This window comes from Helobdella robusta, assembly GCF_000326865.2.
Source record: "Helobdella robusta unplaced genomic scaffold HELROscaffold_3, whole genome shotgun sequence".
NCBI lineage: Eukaryota > Metazoa > Annelida > Clitellata > Rhynchobdellida > Glossiphoniidae > Helobdella > Helobdella robusta.
This window is the reverse complement of record NW_008704501.1, coordinates 6,169,540-6,175,995: the sequence shown is the minus strand read 5'-3', so window position 1 is coordinate 6,175,995 and position 6,456 is coordinate 6,169,540.

Sequence of the window (6,456 nt, the reverse complement as noted above, 5' to 3'; positions counted from 1 at the left end):
TTCAATAAAATTTTGCTAGAGCTACTGTAACGTCAATGCCACACAGCATCCACAAACAACACACACAACAAACAACACACACAACAAACCACACACACAACAAACAACACACACAACAAACAACACACACAACAAACAACACACACAACAAACAACACACACAACAAACAACACACACAACAAACAAATACAAACATGTACAAGTACAAAGACACACATACACACATGCATAAACATAACAGCCGGCGAAATCTCCAACATTGTATTCAGTGAAGGTCTATCTCCGCTGGCAGCTATCAAGTCGCCAACGACATGAACGTTTCAAATGCCGCAAGAAACATTCGTACGTGCATGCATATGCATACGCACACATACAAACACACATATTTTTACACACAAAAATAGCTATTCACACACAACACACAGCCATAAAAAGCCACACAGACACCACAGTACATGGAAATGCACACCATCACAATCTTATTTGTTTTTAAATGAACGCTAAATCAAAAATATAATTTCGTACAAGCTTTCAACAGTTATACACAAACATACACAAAAGCTAAACATTATTACATAAACTCAGTAATATAGTACATTGTGCACACACATGCACACCCACATCTTCTCACATAAACACACGTACAACCACGCACGTACACACATGTACGTACATACACGTACACACACTTAAATACTTACACGTACATACACACGTACACAAATTGGCCTACATATCGAAATAATTTGAAGACCACGCAAGTTTCATCCGGCTAATGAAGCGGACAGTCTCCTTCAAGATGATAAGTCTCTTTATCTCTGGCACACATCTTTCACACATTCCTCACACTACACCACACGGCATCCAAATGACGTCATATTTATAATCACGTGATATTACCATATTACGTCATGTTAGGTACTTAGATTTTGCTAAGGCTTTCAATAAGGTACCGCATAAAGGTTTGGCCTTTAAATTAGAGGCAACACAGGAGACACACTCAAGTGCATTTCTAATTGGTTACAAGATAGACGGCAAAAAGTTGGTAGTGGTGAAAGTTTCTCAAACTGGAGCAATGTTTCAAGTGGGACTCCTCAAGGATTCGCATTAGGACCGTTGCTATTTGTAATATACATCGATGGTATTGATCTAGGAATAAAGTCTAAATTTTCAAAATGTGCAGATGACACTAAATTATGTGCTTTTGTAGACAACGATGAAGATGTTTAAAGTCTTGCATGCGATTTGCAAATAATATGCAAATGGGCAGAGGATTGGCAGACAACATTAAAAAAAAGAAGAACACTTGGAGATTTGATTCAAGCATATAAAATCATCATTATGAAAGAGAATTTGGAATCAACGAAATTTTTTGAGCTTAAGATGAACAGTAAAACAAGGGGGCATAAATATAAGATCTTTAAAAAAGTTCAGGATCGATAAAGCAAAAAATTTTCAGTTTCAGAGTTGTCAACGAGTGGAACAAACTGGGAGATGAAATAATATGCGCAGAAACAACTTATAACTTTAAAGCAAACTTGGCAAAGGTAGGATATTAAAAAAATTCTCAGAGGGGTCCTGTCACAGACTCAGTCTTCTTGGAACACTATTAAAAATCTTGTTATGTTATGTAATTAAAATCACGTGTATAGAATCACGTGATGTTACCACATTACGTCATATTAAACTCGCGTGACGTTGCAGTTGGCATAACGTCATTTTATAATCACGTGACTTTCGCCATTCATCCGATGGTCGTAGAAGGAAGGCGATGACGAATTTATGACATCATTGTTAACAAACGTCATTATTGGGTGATGATATTATAAATAAGTGATGATGAAATAAAAGTGTTTGATGATAACATCACATATACATTGATGACATCCTAGATACATTGATGACATCCCAGATACATTGATGACGTCACAAATACTTTGATGACATCGCAAACACTTTGATGACTCATTGATGACATATTTATAGGTTGATCCCTTGAAATAAATTTCTTTTTTGCCACCAACATTACAAAACCGTAAACTGAACGAACCTTTCTTAGAAATTTTTCCTAAGAAATCTTTTCATTATTGCTTAGAGCTAAACTTACGTAGGCAGGTCTTCTTTTTTTATGACGAACATTTTATATAGCACTAAATATTTTAAATAATAATAAATTTTATATCGAATAAATAAATAATTGAATGAACAAAGAATATTGAACTGACTCATTAAAAATTTACTGTAAAAAAATTATAGAAATTTTCTACGCCAGGTTAGCCAACTAAACTCATTAAATTTATATAAATATTTTTTTTTGAGTTTCTAACGAAAAAATTTAAAACAAAATTTGGCAAATTTTAGTAAAATAAAATTGAAAATGAATAAAATTTTGACATGAAGAAGTTTTTGGTTGTTATACTACAGATAAATTTTTTAAAACCTCTCACAAATCAACAGCCTTCTCTGATTTTCAACTTGCTAAAAAAATGTTAAAAGCCTGTCATAAAAATGCGATTTGAACTAATAAATAATAATAATCCAAGAAAGTGTTTGAGAATTCTTTGAGGGGATGGTTAGACAATAAAGATTGGTCTTCTAATTTACGATTGTTCGTTGGCCGGTTTGCTGAACGGTGGGATTGTGAAGGATAGAGAACAAGATTAAGAAAGAGAAAGAAGGAGAGAGACAGAAAGAGAGAGAAAGAGAGAGAGAGAGAGAGAAAGAAAGAGAAGGGAGAAAAAGAAAGGAGATACAAAAGATTAAAAAACGAAATATCACAGCGGTGTGATGTGTCGAAAAGTGAAAATATAAAAAATTGAAAAATGAAAATTAGCACTTAAATAAAGTAGAAAGAAAGAAAAAATCGAAAAATAAGCAAATTGTAAAGCAAAGAAAATACTAGTAGATGTAGACAGACAGAGAGAGAGAGAGAGAGAGAGAAGAGAGAAAAAGAGAAAGGGAGAGAGAGAGAGATAAAAGGTAAGAAAGAAAAGAGAAAAGGAAGCAGACATCTTTATTTACGGCAGTGTTTTCACCTCATCATTGGCATGTTATTTCGAAGCCAATAAAAGAAACACTTGCAAATTTTGAAAAATAAATTGGCGGCTACATGTTCAACGGTTTTTATTTGAACTCTCTACATAGTAATAGTAGTAGTAGTAGTAGTAGCGGTAGTAGTAGTAGTAGTAGAAGCAAGCAGTTAAAGTAGTAGTAGTAGCAGTAGTAGTAGTAAGCAGTTGAAGTATTAGTAGTAACAGTAGTAATAGTAGTAATTCTGTTGACTGCGTATCGAATCCTCTGTTAAATGTTTACATTATCTAATACCAGGCTAATAACAATCCATGTATATATATATATATATATATATATATATATATATAGAAAGAGAGAGAGGGAGAAGGAGAGAAAAAAAGGAGAAAGTGAAAGAGAGAGATTTATCCATGCGTTGGCACGCACCTGTGTGCTTGTATGTATATTTGTATATAAAAATTTGTATATGCAAATATTTGTATACATGCATATGTATGTATGTGTATGTCTTTTTATGTATTTGAACGTATGTATGCAAGTTTAAGAGTTCGTGTTTGTATGCCTGTGTGGGTAGGTATGTGCATTTGTTTAACACGTCCAGGGTAATCTCTGCCCACGGTATCGCCGTGTAAGAACTACTTAGGTGTGGATATTTATTTGTGTGCGGGCGTTTGTCTATGTGCGTGTGCGTCTGTTTGTGTGTATATTTGTCCGTATTATGTACGTATTATGTGTGTGTGTGTGTTATCGTCTATACGTGTTTATGTTTGTTTGATATTTTGTTTATCTGTACAATATGCGTGTCTAACAATTTAATCTATTTTTGCTCATTCATTTTATTTTATTGATACATCTGTGTGAATGTATGTATGTGGACAAATGTGTGCGTGTGCGTGTGTTTCTGTGTGTACGTGTGCGTACAAATAGGTATAAGTGTATATGCATGTATTTGGGTATTTATGAGTACAGGTATGCGTACATACATGTGCGTATACGCATAGTGCACACAATGACATTTGGCGAGTTTCTGTTGATGTATGCGTGTGTAAACAATGGCGATGACGTTGATGTATTATGAGACGGGAGTCCATCTTTAATATGCAGGCAAGTGAGCGGGTTTGCGTTCATGTATCGTGTTTATGTTCATATTGTTTAGCTTTTATGCCGTTGCGTGCTAATGATTGTTTGTTTGTTTAGATTTGTTTGTATGTTTATCGTATGTCTGTTTGTGTGATGTTGATTGTGCTGTTTGTTTGCTTGTTGGTTTGCAGGTTGTTGTTTGCGATTGTTTGTGTGTATGTACGTTTTTCATCGGCGTAATGTTAGTGAAACACGCAAAAAACATTGGAAACATTTTTTTAAGGAGGCATGTTTGAACATGTTCTTTACCATCTGTGGATATGGGCATAGAAATGAAGTTGTACCAGCAACAAGATATACAAGCCGCGACAACATCCAAACATTTGTATTCCTTTTAATAACTTCAAGACGAAACAACAAAGCGGCAAAAACCACATAACAATATACAACAATATACAACGACAACGATTTAATAAAACAACAGTAATTAGAGTTTCATTCAAACATTACGCTAAAAAATATATAAACCTCAGATAAACACACATCAACATTATCGAATTATAAAGCAACATACAAACTTCATACAAACAACAACAAAGACATACAAATTACTATAAAATACAAAAATACAAACAACAAAGGCAGCAAACAAGCAACACAAAGTCCATATGCACGTTAAAAAAAGAAATGTTAAACACAACAAATGGCAAAAAACAAAAAACAAAAATTAATAATTTTTTTCTTCTTCTTCTTATTATTATTCTTTGTATTGTTTTTATTAACATTATTGTTCTTATTGTTGTTGTTCATTTGGATACATAACAACAGTCACTAAGGTATGATGATGATGATGCGTCAGCTCCTCTCTTTTTCTCTCTCTTTCTCTCTCTCTCCCCATCTCTCTTCCAGGTACGCACTTGTTGACGATATTTTTTTTTGTTTATTTTTGTTTTGTATCTTTGTTTTTGTATCTTTTTTGTTGTTATTTTTTGTTGTTATGTTGTTTTTCATTCTATGTTTCTATTGTCTTGTTGTTGTTTATTTCTTTGTTGTTACTTCGTTGTTTTATCTTTCTATTTGATTTCTTTGCTTGTTGTTTGTTGTTGATAGTTGTTTATATTGTTTTAAAGGCTCTAATCTTTAAGGCCAGTTTGTATAGTATTATTTTCTTGGCTCGGGCTGTATATTTATTTTTGTGATGTCTTCTCGTTTCATAATGATATATTTCGATTAGTGATTGTGTTTGTTTTTGTATATTCATATGTATGTTTGTATATTTGTTTGTTTGTTTGTATGTTAGTATGTATTTTTGTTTGTTTGTATATTTGTATGTTTGTATGGTTTATTTTCTTATTTTGTAGTCTTTCCAAATTCATTTAAGATGAATTCATTAAAAATTTAACGCCGCGTCTCATTAATAACAATGAACTGACATCAAGCCCAACAACCACAATAGCAACAATAACAACAACAATAATATTAATAATAATAATAACAATAAAATGATAATTTAAACAATACTAACAATAAAATAATAATAATAATAAAAACATTAGGACAATTGAATGCATCGTCGGTAATTGGCGTTTTTTGGAAAGAAAAACTCTAAAAAATAATTGATTAATAATAAAAATAATAAACAACAACAACAACAACAACAGGAGCAACAAAAAGAGCAACAACAGCTACTACTACTATTATTACTACAATAACTACTACTACTACTACAACTACTACTACTACTGCTATTGCTACTGCTACTACTGCTACCACTACTACTATACTACTACTGCTACCACTACTACTACTACTACTACTACTAATAATAATAATAATAATAATAATAATTACTACTAATATTACTTTAGCTGCTGATACCACCGAACTATCATTATTATCATCATCATCATCAGCGCCTTCATCATTCATCATTAATATTATCATCATCATCGTCATTTTCATCATTAAGATGACTTAATTGATGTGTTTAGCGTTGTCATCCATCTTATTGGATCTCATTAACATCATCATCATCATCGTTATCGTCATCATCATCATCATCGTTACCGCCATCATCATCATCATCATCATCATCATCATCATCATCATCATCGTCATCGTCGTCATCATCATCATCATCATCATCATCATCATCGTCATCATCATCATCGTCATCATCTTCGACATCATCATCATCATCATCATCATCATCATCATCATCATCATCATCATCATCATCATCATCATCATCATCGTTACCGCCATCATCATCATCATCATCATCATCATCATCATCATCATCGTCGTCATCATCATCATCATCATCATCGTCATCATCATCATCG